Source organism: Camellia sinensis, chromosome 7 (genome assembly GCF_055761805.1).
Source record: "Camellia sinensis isolate YWXY chromosome 7, ASM5576180v1, whole genome shotgun sequence".
NCBI classification, from domain to species: domain Eukaryota; kingdom Viridiplantae; phylum Streptophyta; class Magnoliopsida; order Ericales; family Theaceae; genus Camellia; species Camellia sinensis.
In genome coordinates, this window is record NC_138967.1 from 201,207,615 (window position 1) to 201,226,350 (window position 18,736).

The window sequence follows — 18,736 nt, forward strand, 5'->3', positions numbered from 1 at the left end:
CATGACCGAACTGGCATTGGAACCGGAATGGGAAGTAGAACACACAGTGAGTCAGACCAATCAACTGGATCCCGGTCTGCCGGGACATGCTATAGCTCATTGCTGGAAGATTGAGCCAGGGACAGCGCCAAGCAATGCGATCCGTAGACAAATTGCACATCTAGTCGAACCACCATCCCTCATCAAGGGCATCGACTAGTCGTTGTCGGAAGAAGTAGCCGCGAGCTGAGTAGGCTGGGCAAGAGTCCACAACCTACAATTTATCCATCAACCATACCTGGGGAGGGATGAAAAATGAGAGAATAAAGAATAGAGAGATGTACGATGAGAGAAAATTAAGAAAAGGGTTTTGTGAGAAAAACCGAGCCTGAGGGCCGAGTGATGTGAGCAATATATATGTGAGAAAGGGTGGGAAACATTACCTGTAGCAGTAGTGGACTCCCCGCGAATCTAGTCGTCTCTCGGCGATAGAAAGCATCCAAGCCCATCAGCGTCTCGGCCAATGTCATGGCAATGCAGCTCTTTCCTTCTTTCAAGCCTTGAGCAACTTCAATTAGACGGATGCTAGATCCGCTAAAGCCCGGGGCAAGCAAAAAGTGAGATAGCATGCACAAACAGAGGGCGCGTCGCCGGAAGCCTCGCCAATGATGGTTGTTGCGATCGCCGGCATCGGAAAACCGATAGATCAAACTGGGAATGTCCAGCATTCCATCATAAATCAGAGACTGAGCGTCACGCATAGTGAGTCCACACATTCGCCCCAAGGTTTGGGCATGGCCAAAATTAAGATGGGGCAGGATCTCCTCGTCACGTTCAGATTCTAGTAAAACTTGGAAATCTTCAAAGGTAGGACACACTTCTTGCCCGCTAAAGCTAAAGACATGTGTCATCGGATTCCAAAACCTTGCCGCCGCATGGAGAAACGGGAGGTGTAACGGGGTACGACCCAGAGTGAATAGTGCATTTATGCCGAAACCCCAAAAATTCAGCTTTTCTGAGCCATCCAAGTTGTTAATCCAAGTTGTGAGATTTTAGGCAAGAAGCGCTTCCATTTGGGGCAAATCAGTGTTGAATTGGGAAGAACCACGAAGCTGAGGCCTTTTTGTAGAAGATAAGGTTGAGTGAAGGACAGATGTCAGCATTCTGCTGATTCTGAAAATTCATGGCCGGCCGGCTCAATATAGTGCCGACCGGCCACCGCTTTTGGCCGATTGATCAAAGTTTCTGGCCGATGGCCATTTCTCATGGCCGATGGTCTCTACCCCTGGCCGGTGGTCTTCCTCCTTGTTCTATGAACTGTTTATGCTGAGGATTGGGGAATTCTACCACCTAAAATGCCCTCCGGTGATCGATCCTTGCGGAGTCATGCCTATTTGCTTATCGAGCTGTCGTATATTTGCTTATCGAGTTGTACTTCACATTCCTTAAGTCTTTGTGTTGCTTATCGAATTGTACTCGCTCTCGGCTAGCTAATTGAGTTTCTTTGTTTATTGAGTTGTAATTCGGTTCACTACCAGATTATTACGATGCAAGTGCTCAATTTTCAAACCAAGTTCAATTTCGTTCACATTGCTATGAGATACCATGCGATGCGATGTATAGAATGCACAAATGTAACACCTTTTTGAACAAAATAGCAATTTCATTTCCATCATGTGTTTTGCGGAAATACACAGTTTTGAAAAAATGATAACAAACCCTGCCTGAGGCAGTGCAATGTGCTTAAACTACTAGTAAAAAGGAAAGTAAAGCAAAAAGAGAGTAGGGCAGCAAAGTATCAGAGTTGATACTGGTAACCCATCCCTTGACGTCAATACATCTCTCGCGCCTTTGTCGGGATCCATTTTTTGGTGTGGCACCTCAAGTTTCTCAAGGCAGTGCAAGGAAGTACACCTTTGAAACGTCCGTAGACCTCTGAGTTGACCTCAAATTGTGTCTGCTATGAGCAATGCTCCGTGCGTGCGAGGAGCATCCCCTCCCGTATCCTTTGTGTGTCTTGTGAACTCCACAAATCACTTCAATTACAATGTATTGTAGTACTTTGTATTTCGATATCTTGGATAGCTTACCTTTACCATACTTCAAGTTTCTATACACATTGCGTGCATACGTGCATTGCTTTACTTACATGTGTTCAATTTCAAGTTTCTATACACATTGCGTGCATACGTGCATTGCTTTACTTACATGTGTCCAATTTCAGGTTTCTATACACATTGTGTGCATACGTGCATTGCTTTACTTACATGTATTCAATTTCAGGTTTCTATACACATTGCGTACATACGTGCATTGCTTTACTTACATGTGTTCAATTTCAAGTTTCTATACACATTGCGTGCATATGTGCATTGCTTTACTTACATGTGTTCAATTTCAGGTTCCTATATACATTGCGTGTATACGTGCATTGCTTTACTTACATGTGTTCAATTTCAAGTCTCTATACACATTGCGTGCATACATGCATTGCTTTACTTACATGTGTTCAATTTTAGGTTTCTATACACATTGCTTGCGTAGACCGCATGCTTTACTTACATGTGTTCAAGTTCCTTTCTATACACATTGCTTGCGTAGACCGCATGCTTTACTTACATGGGTTCAATTTCAAGTTCCTTTTTATACACATTGCTTGCGTAGACCGCATGCTTTACTTACATGTGTTCAAGTTCCATTTTATACATATTGCTTGCGTAGACCGCATGCTTTACTTACATGTGTTCAAGTTCCTTTTTGTACACATTGCTTGCGTAGACCGCATGCTTTACTTACATGTGTTCAAGTTCCTTTTTATACACATTGCTTGCGTAGACCGCATGCTTTACTTACATGTGTTCAAGTTCCTTTTTATACACATTGCTTGCGTAGACCGCATGCTTTACTTACATGTGTTCAAGTTCCTTTTTGTACACATTGCTTGCGTAGACCGCATGCTTTGCTTACATGTGTTCAAGTTCCTTTTTATAGACATTGCTTGCGTAGACCGCATGCTTTCCTTACATGTGTTCAAGTTCCTTTTTATACACATTGCTTGCATAGACCGCATGCTTTACTTACATGTGTTCAAGTTCGTTTTTGTACACATTGCTTGTGTAGACCGCATGCTTTACTTACATGTGTTCAAGTTCCTTTTTGTACACATTGCTTGCGTAGACCGCATGCTTTACTTACATGTGTTTAAGTTCCTTTTTATACACATTGCTTGCGTAGACCGCACGCTTTACTTACATGTGTCCAATTCCGAATTCCTTTTATACACATTGCTTGCGTAGACATGCATGCTTTACTTACATGTGTTCAAATTTCTTCATACACGTTGTGCACATTTTCACGTGTTCTTTACTTACATGTGTTTATGCCTTCACAGCATTGTTATGCGCCCCACTCGACTTGCGTTGTCACGCACTTTCAATTGCATTATTAGGCATGTTGCTAACAATATTGTACCTGTTAAGTTTGTTTTCTTTGTAGGCACGATATTTTATGTACGGTTCATTTGAGGCTGGTGCAACCAAACGAACCGGACAGGTACTGTATTCTCCGAGTGAGACGTATCGAGAATTGTATAATTCTCTTACATCCTTTCTGTATTGTAGTGTAGTTTGGTGTATGCCAACTTAAAACTGTCGCATGTTATGCTTCGTTACAGCTTTTTTTGCATGATCGTAAGTTATGTTCGGCTTCTTGCATTGTCAGTTGCATTTTGCCCCTGCCTTCGGGCGCATATCTTATTTGTAGCTTGTATGCTTGTCTAAGTCTTTGGCCTTGTCAAAAATGGGTCGTCTCTTAGCTTTGACATTCACTCCCGTCATTGTTATGACTTTCGAGTTCTGTCAAAGAGGGCAACTGTAGACACCCCATTTTTGACCATCCTCAAGACCTGGACGTCACCGTTTGAACACTCGATGATCACCCATGTTTGTGTTCGTTTCGAGTTCCTGGAGGTCTCGGCTACGCACCTTGCCTCAGGATCTCTCAACTCGACTGTTCTGTGTTTGGTTTTGCACCAAACACTTGTGTTTTGCTTCTGAGGGTAGAAAGTAGCTTGTTAGCTACCCCTGACACCCACCGGCCTTGGTTTGAGGCCACCGGCCATGTTTTGAGGCTGCCGGCCATTGGTGAATTATACCATTGGCCGGTCGGCACTCAGTATGGCCGGCCAGCCATCTGTTTGGCCGGTGACCTTCTTTTCTGGCCGGTAGAACCTTTTTACCCTTTCAGGCATGGTGCATGCCAGTTGTGCCAGCTGGAATGCACCAATCCTGCCCCGGGGCATACATGTGGCTGTTTTGCCCTTTTTGCACCCTTCTTGGTCAAAGCTTCTTGAGGAAGCTTGACCCTTTGTCAAAGCTTCCTCAAGAAGCTTGCCAGTTGTCCTAGCTTCCTCAGGAAGCCTTGCACCCTTAGCTTGGCTTCCCTTGTAAGCCTTGACCCTTTTGAGTAGCTTCTCTTATAAGCTTTGGCCAATTACCTTGCCTATATAAGAGCCCCTCCTCCTCCTTTGTTTGGTTCAGCAAAAAAACCAGAGCTATACACATATATATCTGATATATATCATTCTCTCTCTCTATATCTCCCTCTCTCTCTTTTCATTTTGTGTGTGTTTGAGAGCCTAAAGTGTGTGTTTGTTCTTAGTTTTGCACTAAAACACATAGCATTACACCTTACTTTGAATTTGAGAGGCTTTGAGGGTTTGTTCTTGAGGTTTTGGACTGGTTTTGATCAAAAGAAGAAGGCTGCACTTGCTGTTCATCAAGGGTTCTTTAAGGGTAACTCTTTTACTTTAGATTCCCCAATCTTGCACTAGACTTTTTCCTATCTTGCTCATTGTTTTAGACTTTGTGTATAACTGAAAAAAGTCTTGTATTTGCATGCTTAAGATACTTCATTAAGATTGTTTTGGTGTTGGGGCCGATCTCCCCCTCTTAGGCCTTGTTTGGCGCTTTTGGTGCTCTCTTTGCTAAGCTTTGGTTACCTTTGAGTATTAGCCTTCTCACCACTAAAATCCAGTGGATTTTCAGTGGTAAAGAAGAGGTTTTGAGGTCTTGCATAGGGGAGGGACACCCCTCTCCCTTTATCTCTTTTTTGCCCTCATTTTCGGCTCATAGGGGTAGCATGTATGCTTGGTTGTATTTGGACCCATTTCAGAAGTTTTTGGATGTTATTTGGTCACTTATTGCCTCTGTTTTTGGTCAGATTTGTGGTCCCTTACATGCATGGTATACTTGCCTTGCATTCCTCCATTTTGCCTAGAAGTAAGCCATGCATTTAGGCCATGATTCTTGCATGCTCTAGCTTAACTCCATGAAGGTCTTAGCATTATTTTGACATGCTCAAGGACTGTTGGGGGCTGTTTTAGTCATATTTGCCATGTTTAGGGTAGCCTCTTTGCATTTTGGCTTGTGAGTCTTGAGCATGTGGGTCTCTAGCATGCTTAGCCTAGCTTATTCTCATGATTTGGAATCATTGGGGACCATGTTTCAGTCCATAAATCATGCTTGTATGCATACACCCATCATCTCTTTCATGCTTTAGAGGAGTTGTTTTGTTGTGCCTTGAAATGAGCATTGTACATGCCTATGTGTTTTAGGCTTTGAGTTGCCATAACAGTGGGTTTTGGGACTTATTTTGGTACATTAAAACTCTGGTTTTGGTTGCATGATGCATGTCATGAGTGTTTGGGGTAGTTGTAGTAGAATGCTCCTTGTTTTGGGCCTATTAGTATGCATGTTTGCGTGAACATTCATCCATCCTTTTTGGCATTTTTGGTTACTATTTTGGGAGTGGGTTGAGGGCTGCCCTTTGTGTCTTAGGTTCACCATTGCATGATCATGTTGCATTGGTTTCGTGTTTGCATTGTATCACGCTTGCATGCTTGCATATTATTAGCTAGTTGCATTTCATGTCTTAGCTTACATGCTTGATTGCATTGTATTGCATCTTCCATGCCTAGCATTGTACATTTGCATGTTTAGCTTCCATCACATTTGGCATGTTTTGTATCTTAGCCTCATGTTGCATCTTTGAGCCAAGTTTGTATACATACATTGCATTGTTTGGTTTGGGGTGTCAAACCAAACTTGAGGGGTGAGGAGTGTTCGTACTCCAAGTGACGAAACACATCTCAACCCTCGGTAGCCAATGCCCTTGACTTCAATATGATAGGGTGTTGGCATTCATGTCTTTTGTTGCATTCATTTACATTGAATTGAAAAATTGGCCTCTTAGGCCATCATGCATCGAAATGCGCAATTGATGGCCCGAGGGTCGAGGGTCATGCCCCCTTGAGTCCCTTGCATAATAGGGAGTGTGCCCATGCATACATTTGCTTGAAAATTCCATGCCATACAATGCTTGCCCTCTGTTGCTGTCAACTGCAGGTTTCAGCAGGAATATTTGGCCGACCGGCAGTGTTGAGTGCCGACCGGCAAAGAATGTTTGGCCGAGAGCACAATATTTAGCCGATGAGAGTATTCCCATGGCCGGTAGTATATTCTTTTGGCCGGTAACATTCTACAACTCTCAAGGAGCAGTTCTGGGGACTTTCAGAATTTTTAGAAGGGCAAGGCAGTGTAGACAGAGGCAACAGTGCTATGGCAGCGAGTTTCCGGGCGAGACGAGTCAAGCATGCATCATTCACGCATCCCGTGGCGGGGCTGTGGCCACCTTCTTTTTGCATTTAATTTGTTAATTAATTAGAAATTCTGTAATAATTAATTTAGTATTGTTTATTCGGACTGTAATATTTATTCGGACCCTCTGAGTGGGGGGAATTGTGTAATAAGTGTCCGTGAGTGTGTGTATGTCTTCCAACCCCACGTCTTTCTTCCCTTTTATTTACTAGCTTTCGATGGTTAGCCTAGGACATGTTTCAATTAGCATACAGTATGATAGCATGTGTGCATCCATACATTTGTCTTGCATGCGTGTGAGTGTTGCCATGACAACATGCTTACAATGAGGCTACTTGTTTATGTGATATAACTGCTTGAGTGCCTGTGGATGGAGGTTGAATTACCTAAATTGGAATGATGCACTAAAACTGTGAGTTTTAAGCCCACTTGAGAGTGGCAAAACCTGCATTTTAGCCTACTTACGAGTAGCAAACCATTTTGAAAATAAACATGAAGTGTTTTGTTCCAATTTAGGCGATTTGGTCTATACTTGTTTGCTGTGTACATAACGTAGTAAATCTAGGCTAATAACCGGAATAAGTGCATATATTGTTTTCAAAACAAGATATCACGGTTAGTAGAGGCAGATCTTTGATCGGGCGAGAGGGGGTGCTCATAGCTGACCTTCCCCAACCGTACCCAAGTTCCTGAGCCGAGGCAACTTTGGTGATGACAGACACGTGGCCTTTGGCACCGAGTCAGGGTTTCCTAAATTTCCCAAAATAAAATATTTAGGTGGCGACTCTGTATCTGGCAAAGCAGTCCATGTTTGGCACTTCTTTTCTAAAAATTTGTTTTTCTCAAAACGACTTGCTGGATTCAGACTCTTTGGTTCAGATTAAGAACCGTGACAATTCGAGAGTCCTGAACTGTAGAGAGCCCCAATACGAACAGAACGGGACTCGTCCTCTCGGGGCGTTTGGGGACGTCTACAACCTTGACTCCGGACATAAGGCCCTTATTTCTCCTTCTTCGGTGCTACGCTTTAGGATTGAGCGAGGGGACTTTCCATACTGCTATCCTCAGTTCAAGGCCTTCTCAAACCCTCCTTTTGTTTGGCAGGAGTGGGTCGATGATGTCCTCTGGGACAGGAGCCTCTGTCAGCGGCTTCAGGAGGCCCAGTTATTGATCCCGGTGAAAATATCTCGATCCCTATCCATCTGTCACAACAATGCCAGCCTTGAAGCCATGGCTCTTCTGTGGAGCACCGAGATACACACCTTTATACTTGGCCAGCACGAGATGGGGCCCACTCTCGAGGATGTGTTCATGCTGCTGCGTCTAGAAGTGACCAGCCCTGATGCCTTCTACCCTGAGCGGACACCCCCCGAGGATGATTCTTTGATCCAATCTCTGAAGCTAAATCTTCAAGCTTGTGGCCGATGGAGTTCTGTATTTGATGGTTCAGCGAGGAGGACCAGTCGAGTAAGGACGGACCGTGCCTCCTATACCGCATGGATCTGCCACTTCTTCAAGGATTTTCAGCCCTTGGCTACAGATGCTGACCCGATTCTCGGGAGTATGAGGCCGGCCCGATGTATGGCTCTAGGCTTTATTTCTTGGGATTTCTGGCTTGCTTCCTTTCATTCTTTATTCTTCCGAGCACACCTCCGGATTCTCTCAATCCCTTTGTCTTCCCCTTGGCAGTTAGGCTCTTCAGAGGGGATCAGATTCCTTTGGCTCCACTATTTCTTGGGAATCTTTATTACCGACTGGATCTACTACATCGAGACATGGTTCGTTCCGTGGGTCGATATGAGCCTGTCTCCTTTATTCACAGCCAGTTCCTGCTTTGTTTCTTCTTGGAGAGGTTCCCAAAGTTTGCCCCTACTCCGACTGGATTTGAGGCAGAGGTTCTTCGGGAGGTAGTAGATAAAGATGGTATCCCCGTGCTCGGTATTGACGGGTCTCGGACATTTGAGAAAGCGAAGTCTTGCCAGCCGTTGATTACATGTTGGTCACGTACCATTTCCACCTTATCATTGAATACTCTAGTGGATGATCCCCGGCGCTATGTGGCATGGCCGTATGTATGCCCACCGGTGGGTGTGGCAACACCACTTATCTATCATGGTTCCTCCCGCTCGGTGTCCTTTCCTTTGCCGAAGAACATCCCTGCACACTTTGTTGATATGCTGATAATGACCAGTCCGAGTTCATTACCGGTATGGCATGAGGAAGGCGTTGATAGTGCCGTTTATAGACCTGATCATGTAGCATGTCAATTCGGGTTTGACCAATGTGCCTCGGGGCCAGCACCTCCTTTGTTATCATTTTCAGAGAGCTACGGGTGCTTCAGTCGCGGACTTGTACACACCATGCTTCCTATATCCGGCTATATAACGATGCTAGGCTTGAGCCGAGTAGGGGGTTTCACCCCCCCTTCAGGCGATATTAACGGAAGACTATCGATGCATTTATTGAATTTGTTCAGAGCAGACCGACCATATGTTTGCCTCCACCGATTTATAAGAAGGACTCTTCTCTTCGGCTGCCCGAGAGCCAAAAATCTGATCAAATGTACGAGAGTTTCTTCACTTCATCTGTTCCAACTAACCCTTCGGCTCGGGCGTCTGCTTCTAGGTTGGCAATTACTTCTCCAGAGCCAGTCCCTTTGAATAAGGCCTCTGGTCCTCGGACAACCCCCCTTAAGAAGATGGCTCACAAGAGGGCTTCTGATGCCATTCCTTTCGCTCTTTGCCTTTCCAAAAGGCTTCATGAGGTACCTAATTTTTTTTTTATTTGAATTTACTTTGCTTCTTGCGACTAGACTTTCTTAAATGAACACTTTTTATTTTTCCCTGTTGTGTAGGACCCTACGGTTGCTGACGTTCTCAGTACCGTGACTACTGGCCATGCTTCCTCCACTAGGCCGGATTCAGACTTGGACGACACCCTTCCTTTGTCTGCAAGACTTGTGAAGATGTGCACCCCTCGTATAGCGGTTATAGATGATGATAATGATGAGGCTGAGTCCTCCGATCATTTTTGTGACCTTATCCCGCGCATGCGTCGTCACCGTCCTATTGTAACTGAGGAGGAGCGTTATTTTGGTGACGAGGTTGTCGGGGCTCGCCATTCTGATGTTGAGATTGTTGAAGGGACTGATGCCACAGAAATTGATGCCGCAGGACATGCTTCTAGAAGCAATGTAGAGATGAGGTGCGCCTTTGGGAATGGTGTGGAGGTGGATGTGCTAGAAATTTCTAAGACTCGCTCTGGCACTTATGGTGATTTTCATCCTCCAGCCCTCCTTCCTTCTTCAGGGATGACTGCTATTGTTCAGGCTTCATTAGACATTGAGATCGATCAGGTGCCCTCTGTACGGCCAAGTGACTTCGTTGATGCTAGGAGTCCTTTAGCTGCTTCGGCTTTGCATAATGATTCTTCTTCTAGTAATCTTTTTTTTTTTTTGAAGTTTGTCATGTACTTCCATCTGTGAGAAATCTTTACTCAAATGGCTTTACTATTCCCTGCCCCTAATAAGACTTCCTTATTTTTTTTCTTCAGTGTTAGCTGCCATCGGGGTCCTGCCTTCACCTACCTCAGACTTTGCTCCGACTCTCTTTGTGACTCCTTGTGGTTCTCCTTCTCAAGGGGAGACACCTGCCTTTGAGACGACTGCTAGAGGTCCCTCTGGTAATCTTTCTTTCTGAAGTTTGTCATGTACTTTTATCTGTAAGAAATCTTTACTCAAATGGCTTTACTGTTCCTCACCCCTAATAAGACTTCCTTATCTTTTCTTCGGTGTTAGCTGCCACCGGGGTCCTGCCGTCACCTGCCTCAGACTCTAATCTGACTCTCTTTGTGACTCCTCGTGGTTCTCTTTCTCAAGGGGAGACACCTGCCTTTGAGACGACTGCTAGAGGTTCTTCATCGCCAGTTCCTTCGAATGTTTTAGATCTGAATCTCAGCGATTTCCACTTTGATAGTGATGCTTTTGGTCTTTCCCCTTATCGTTCTGCATTCTCGGGCTCGGGACCTCTACCGGAAGTTACCCCTCGGGGTGGTTCATCTAACCCGCTAGACATTCTGGAGATTCCTGAGACTAGTAGCTTTTCGGCCCCAATTCCTCCTTCAGCTTCTGGCAAAGTATCATTTCTCCATTATTGGGTAGCTCTTGAGTTTGCTTCAGTTCTACAGCTTGTGCATTCGAGTTACCCGAAGACCTTTGCTTCATTTGCTTGCCAATGTCCACTCATTCAGACTGCTCTTCTCGAGTCTTTTGCCACTATCTTACATAGCTTGGACAGGCAACGGCTGTGTGACCTTAATGGGAAAGTAGTCGAGACAGCGTATCAGGGGATCTCTGACATGGAGCGTCACCAAGTGGATTTATCATGGCTTCGGAAGCGCCTGGATGTAGCTTCGAACACCAGTCATCGGAAGGAAATTTTGTCTGCGCTTGCCTCTTATCGGACCTCTATAGATGAGACAAAGGCAACTCTTCGTGAACTTGAGTCAGGCTATGCTCGGGCCTTGGAGACTTTAGAGGCACACTCTGCTGTTTGTCCTCCGGATGCAGATGTGACGGGCAGCTTCTTCGAGGGTGTTTTTAGAAGAGATTGAGTTTTTTTTTTTTTTTTTTCTTGCCCCTTTTGATAGAAATGTTTTATCTAGGGCAATGCAATGAAATGACAAAATCTTTGCTATTTGGATATTTTCGCATTGTTTTCTCATTCTACTTAATAAAATATTTATTTTGAATGATACAATGAAAAGAACAATCATATGCACATGTTTATAAAAGCTGAAATATTCTCATTAATTCTTCAACTTTCTTGACAAAAGTATAATAAATTCACTGCAAGTGATGGGATAAAACATACATCATAAAGAAAACTGGCTTCTTCATAACGTAAGAGAAATACAACTTTTAGACAAAGTAAGAAAATGAAAATGAATTTCAATGATAAACTTTGCATTGAGCGGGCCGGTTCAAAAGCCATCTTCAACTCTTACAAGCTTATAGTACCCGCTTGAGCTTGCCTGACCCACCCTGTAGGGCCCTTCCCATTTTGGAGAAAACTTGGGCAAGGGTTGTCCTCGCATGATTGGGTCTACAATCTTCCATACTAGATCACCCTCTTCGAACTTTCTTGGCACCACAGTCTGATTATAGGCTCGGGCGATGGACTCATGATACCTTTCCATGACTTTTGCAGCTCTGTCATGCTTTTCCTCTAATGCTTCCAATCTAGTGGTTCGAGGCTCCAGTACCATCCCTGAGGCGAGAGCCATTCGAGCAGATGGTATTTCCAACTCTATAGGTAACACTGCCTCAGACCCATACACAAGGGAGTAAGGAGTTACTTGCGTTGGCTTTCTCTTTGAAGTGCGATACGCCCATAGGGCTACTATCAACTGTTCAGACCAAGTCCCCCCAAACTCATCCATCATCTTGCTCAGAATCCTTATCAGTGTCTTGTTTGTGGCCTTCGCTTGCCCGTTCCCTTTTGGATAGTAGGGTGTGGATTTGTGATGCTTCACTTGGTAAGTCTCTAGGAGGCTCTTCACATATTTGTTTACGAAGGGAGTGCCATTGTCCGAGAGGATGGTGTTTGGTACTCCAAACCGGCAAATGATGTTCTCCTTGATGAAGTTCACGACCGTGGGCCCCGTAGCATTTTTCAGAGGGATTGCTTCAACCCACTTCGTGCTTAATTCTGTAGCTGCGAGAATCCACTTGTATCCCTTAGAAGGTGTGGAAATGGGCCCTATCAAATCAAAAGCCCAGGTATGGAACGACCATGGTGTTCGGATGGCATGTAGGTCTACAGCTAGAGCATGGATCAAATTTCCGTGTTTCTGACAAGTCTGGCACCTCTTCACGTGATGGGACGCATCTGACTCCATGGTCGGCCAGTAATACCCAAGGTGTATAAGTTGCTCGAACAGCCGAGCCTCTCCTTGATGTTCAATCTCGTGGGCTCTTCCGAGGACTAGATCTGACTCCTCCTTGGAGAGACACCTCAGGGGAGTGCCCTCAATACTTCTTCTGTAAAGCTTGTTATGGACGTCCCCGAACGCTCCGGGAGGATGAGGCCCCATTCTGTTCGTTTTTTGGGTTCACTACAGTTCGGACTCTCAAATTGTCACGGTTCTAAATCTGAACCAAAGAGTCCAAATCCGGCAAATCGTTTTGAGAAAAACAGATTTTTAGAAAAGAAGTGCCAAACATGGACTGCTTTGTCAGATACAGAGTCGCCACCTAAATATTTTGTTTTGAAAAATTTAGGAAACCCTGACTCGGTGCCAAAGGCCACGTGTCCGTCATCACCAAAGTTGCCTCGGCTCGGGAGCTTGGGTACGATTGGGGAAGGTCAGCTATAAGCACCCCCACTCGCCCGATCCGAAGATTGGCCTCTACTAACCGTGATATCCGTTTTTGAAAACGTTATGTGTTCTTATTCCGGTTATTAGCCTAGATTTACTATGTTATGCGCACAGCAAACAAGTATAGACTAGATCGCCTATTTTGGAACAAAACGTTGCATATCCGTTTGTTTAGAAAACGCTTTGGAATTTGCTACTCACAAGTAGGCTAAAATACGGATTTCAACAAGTTATCCCAACTCAAACAATCCGACCTTCACCCACAGGCATTTAGGCAGTTCATCAAATAAGCATCTAGCCTCATGGTAATCATGCTATCATGTTAACGTTCACACTCATGTGAGATGCTAAAGCATAAAGTGCTCACCTAGTACTCCGTGCCAAAACAAGAACATGTTAGCAATCATGCATGATCCAAGTCCATGTTTAAATGCCTAATGCAACGCATACGGAATGTCACTAGAGTAGGCTCGGCTAGTCTATAAATGACATGTGAAAATGCACAAGTAGCATATATTCCAGTTAGATTTGAAATACTTATGCAGTTAGTATGATGTACCGAGCCCAGTGCATATAGGACAAATGCATGGATGCACGCATGCATAGCATAAGGTATGCTAATTTAAATAGGCCTTAATACTAACCATCAAAAGCAGGTAAGTAAAAGGGAGAAAGAAGTGGGGTTGGAAGACATGCACACACACACTCACACTTATTACAAGTTTGCCCTTACTCGGAGGGACCGAAAGAATAATACAAGTTAATTAACCTACAAGCTAATTAAATATTACAGACCAATTAATTAATTAACAAATTAACTAATATAATGAAAGCAGTAAACAGCCTTGGGAAGAGGGCCCCAATGCAATGCGCTCTCGGCTCCGCTCGAAAAGTCACTTCCATGCACAAGTTACCTCTGCTTTGCCCTGCTATACTCCTCTGAAGACTGCCAAAATCCCAAAGTGTGCTCTCTGGATGTTGTGAAGCACCACCGGCTGAAGGAATTGGTCATCGGCCATGGAGAATGGTCATCGGCTAAACATTATGCTCTCGGCCAAACATTCTTTGCCGGTCGGCACTCAACACTGCCGGCCGGCCAAATCTTCCTGCTGAATCTGTTTTGACAGCAGCAGAGGACAGAACTTGGCATGGCAATGCATTTCAAGCAATGTATGCACCAACCACACTCCTTATCATATTTATGACTCAAATGAGGATGGGCCTCGATTCTTGGGTCACAAATCGCGCATTTCCATGCATGATGGTCCAAAGAATCAAGTGTGCATTTCGATTTCAAATGAGATGCAATGCACATAAACAAACCAAGGGGCTTTCAACCTCTATCATGGCTTGATCAAGAGGTGAAGCATGCATGCCAATGCAATGCAATCCTAAGCATGTGAGCCTAAGTGTGCAATATGGGCATGCAAGCAAGTAATGCAAAGATGCAACTAACCAAGCATGCAAAGTGTAACAACAACATGCACCCATGCAAGGTGCAATATGGACAACATGTTAGATACAAAGCATGCCAAATGCAACAACACAAAAGTGCCATGAACCAAGTATCTACATATATAAGCATGCATGCAAACATGGCTTAAAACTTTAAACATCAAAAAGTAACTCTCAAGCACACTTAAGAGGATGCAATCATGGACAAATGGCATGCACCTTAAGCTTTGAAATTGCATAGAAAAGAGGTGCTAAACAACTAATCAAAGCAAGCAAAGCATGTAATTGGTCCAAGGACCTAAAGCATGATCATACGACACATGAAGCAAATGACCAAAATAGATCAAAACAGTCCTAAATCATGTTAAGGCAAGTCCTAAAAACCACCTAGATGGCATCTAAATGATCTGCACATGGAGGCATGCACAAATGCTTAAACATGTAGCATACAACACAACCTCTTAAAGCATCAAAGGAGCATTAAATGCAAGCATGCAAGCATATTATAAGGACTGAAATAACATGGAAAGTGGTTCCAAACCACTGAAACGCTGCAAGTAATGCATGCTACACACTCACACAACCAAGGCTAACAAGCCAAAATGCAAGGTGACTATACTAAGCATGTGATGGTCGACCAAAACAACCAAAAACAGAGCTTAAGCATGCTAAAACAAACACAAAAGCTTCACAAAGCTTGGCCGAAATCATGCTAGAACAAGGACCAAAACCTAAAGCATGTTAAGACCTACACATGGCATTACAAGGCATGTATGCTAAGCAAGCATGGTGTACCAAAACCAATTGAAAACAGAGCTATATTATGACATAATAAGCACAAAAATCAGTTAAGGCATGGCCAACATGAACCTAAACAATATGCTCTCTCAAGAGGCTAAAATGGCCCTTTTCAAGGACAACAAGGAGAGGGGGTGGCCCTCTCCTTCTTAGGACCTCAAGGCACCATCCTCACCTCTGAAATCCCTCAAGATTTCAGTGGTGAGGAGGCCCAAACACAATGGTCCCGGAGCTCAACCAAAATGACACAAAACAAAGGCCAAACAAGCCTTAAGAGGGGTCAAACGACCCCAAAGCTTAAAGCAACCTTAACCAACTATTTAGAGCACTAAAAATCATAACTTTTATATGTTATACACAAAGCTCAAAAACAGATGCAAGGTAGGCAAAAGTGCAATGCAAAAAAGGGGAATAAAGGGACAAGTTTCTTACCATTGTAGACCCTCTTCACCAATGGTGAACCAGCTGGTTCTTCAAGCTCAAACCAGCCACACAACTCCAAAAACAACCCTCAAGGGCCTCAGCTCCAAGAAAAGGTGTGATGGTGGGTGTTTGTGTGCAAAACTAAGACAAAACACACACAAAACACAAGAGAGAGAGAGATATAGAGATGGAGGATATATGAACTCTAACCTTAAAACTCAAAACCCTCTGAAAATGCTGTCTAAACTTTCTAAACCCCTAAAAGAGGGAGAGGAGGCCTCCTCTTATAGAGCTTCAATCTTGTATGGAGGGGAGCCAAGTGCATGCCAGCTGCATGAAAATATCTGCAAAAGCAGATGCACAGTAGTCAGCTGGCCAAAAATGCAATTGACCAAAAAATGATAGCCGGCCGGCCATCTATAGTGCCGGACGGCCAAACATTTGGCCGGTGGCAACAAAACACAGCCGGTGGCCTCAAGCCATGGCCGGTGGAATATGGGGATGGCCCACAAGCCATTCCCTGCCCCTCCAAGGCAAAGAACAAGTGTTTGGTACAAAACCAAACACAAAACAGTCGAGTCAAGAGATCCTGAGGCAAGGCACGTAGCCGAGACCTCCGGGAACTCAAGACGAACACAAACATGGATGATCACCGAGTGTTCAAGCAGTGACGTCCAAGTTTTGAGGACGGTCAAAAATGGGGTGTCTACACTTGTCCTGATCAAGAAAGTACCGCCTCGCTCTCCTCTTGAGGTGTGCAATGTCCCTCGGGCTCTCAGGTAGTGTTCCCTCTTTGAGATAGTCAATGTAGACTTGTCTCCAGTCAGGGGTATTATGAATTGGGAGATACCTCTTCGGAAGTAAAGTTCACCTTGAATTATTATGAATTGGGCAAGCTTGGCCATAGTCAATTTTCCAACTTTGCTTCTGAGTTGTTCGTGGACTTCTCCTCTCCAGTCCTCTGGAAGGTCTTTGTCCTCGGGTATTATTGAAGGTTCTGTTCTCTTCTTGATAACAATTGTCGCCTCTTCTTTTGGAATGTCAACTCTTGCCCCTAATGTTGCGAGGGCATCTGAAAACTTGTTGTCGGAGCGAGGCACATGCTCTATTTCGACCTTCTAAACTTTGTCAAGAAGCCTTTGGACTGTTGTTCGATATGTGGCCAAGGCAGGCTCCTTTAAGACAAACTGTCCTGAAACTTACTTCGTTATTAGCTTTGAGTCCCCCTGAATCTGAATCTTCTTGATACTGTGCTTCTCAGCTGCTATCAAGCCTAAAATAAGAGCCTCATACTCGGCTTCATTATTAGAACAATGGAAATCTAGTTTATAAGACAAATATAACTTTTCCCCACTTTTGCTTGTAAGGACTATCCTGGTTCCTCCTTTACCTCTGGTTGCTGCTCCGTCAAAGCTCAATGTTCAAAAGCTTTCCTCGGAAGCCATAACTGCATGCACCTCTCCTCTTAATTCTTTATTCACTGGTTCATAGTCACCACTTGGAAATTGAGCAAGGAGATCAGCTAAGGCTTGGCTTTTGATTACCTTGGGGGCTACACATGTGATCTCGAATTCACCCAGTGCTAACAACCATCTTGCCACCTTCCCGGTTAGAGCAGGCTTGCTGAGGAGGTATCGGATTGGATCACTTTTAGTAACAATCTGAATCTGATGTGCTAAGAAGTAATGTCTGAGCTTTTGGGCGGTGAATACCAGAGCTAAGCAATGTCTCTTTATCGGAGTATATCGGACTTTTGCTCCTCGAATCTTCCAGCTGATGTAATACACCGGGCGTTCTGCTTCATCTACATCTTGGACCAATAATGCCCCTATGGACTTAGGGGTTGAAGTTTAGTACAACATTAGAGGCACCTCGAGTTGTGGGGCTATCATGGTCTGAGGCGAGCTCAAGGCCGCCTTGATTCTCTCGAAGGTCTTTTGGTGCTCCTGGTTCACTCGAACTTGGCATCTCCTTTTAATAATGAGCCGAAAGGGGCGGAGATCACTGCAAGTGCTGGGATAAACCTCCGAATATAAGCCACCTTCCCGAGGAACTTCTTTAACTCTTTCTGAGAATGCGGGGACGACATTGCTTTGATAGATTTGACCTTGTCTTCATCTGCCTCGATACCATGGCTATGTATAAGAAACCCGAGGAACTTCCCGGCCGTCACCCCAAAAGCACATTTGAGAGGATTCATCCTCATTTTGAATTTCTGACACCTCTTGAATACCTTTTCAAGGTCTCGGAGATGGTCATCTTCTTTCTTGGATTTCACCACTAGATCATCAACATAATCTTCCACCTCATGATGGATCATGTCATGAAAGGTTGCAGTCATAGCCCTTTGATAAGTTGCTCCGGCATTCTTGAGTTCGAAAGGCATGACTGTATAGAAGAAGTTTCCGAGAGGTGTTCTAAAAGCAGTCTTTTCTGCGTCCTCTTCAGCCATCTTAATCTGATTGTATCCTCTGAATCCATCCTTGAATGAGAACATTTGGTGTCCCGAGGTGGCATCCACAAGGGTATCGATGTGAGGTAGAGGGAATTTATCCTTCGGGCAAGATTTGTTCAAATCTCGAAAGTCTACACATACTCTGATTTGACCATTCTTCTTCTTTACTGGCACTATGTTTGCCAACCACGTGGGGCACTGTATTGGCCAGATGAAACCTACTTGTTGAAGTTTTTCAATCTCCTCCTTAATCTTCTCTTCGAGATCCAGATGATATTTTTGAGCAGCTTGCTTAATTGGCTTGGAGTTTGGGAAAACATCAAGATAATGGGAGACTAGGTCAGGATCTAGTCTGGGCATTTCCTTATATGACCAAGCGAACACATCTGAATATTGGCTTATCAATTTTAACAACTGTTCCCGTTTCTCTAGGCTAAGGCTCGAACTTATGAATATCGGCCTTGGAGCATCTTGTCCATCACTCAGATCTATTTCAATAAGTTGTTCGAGCTGAGGCTTCGGCCCATCTTGCATGCATTCTGGAACCACTTCAGGCTTTATCACTATGTCATTGTCAGGAGGCTCTTCTTTT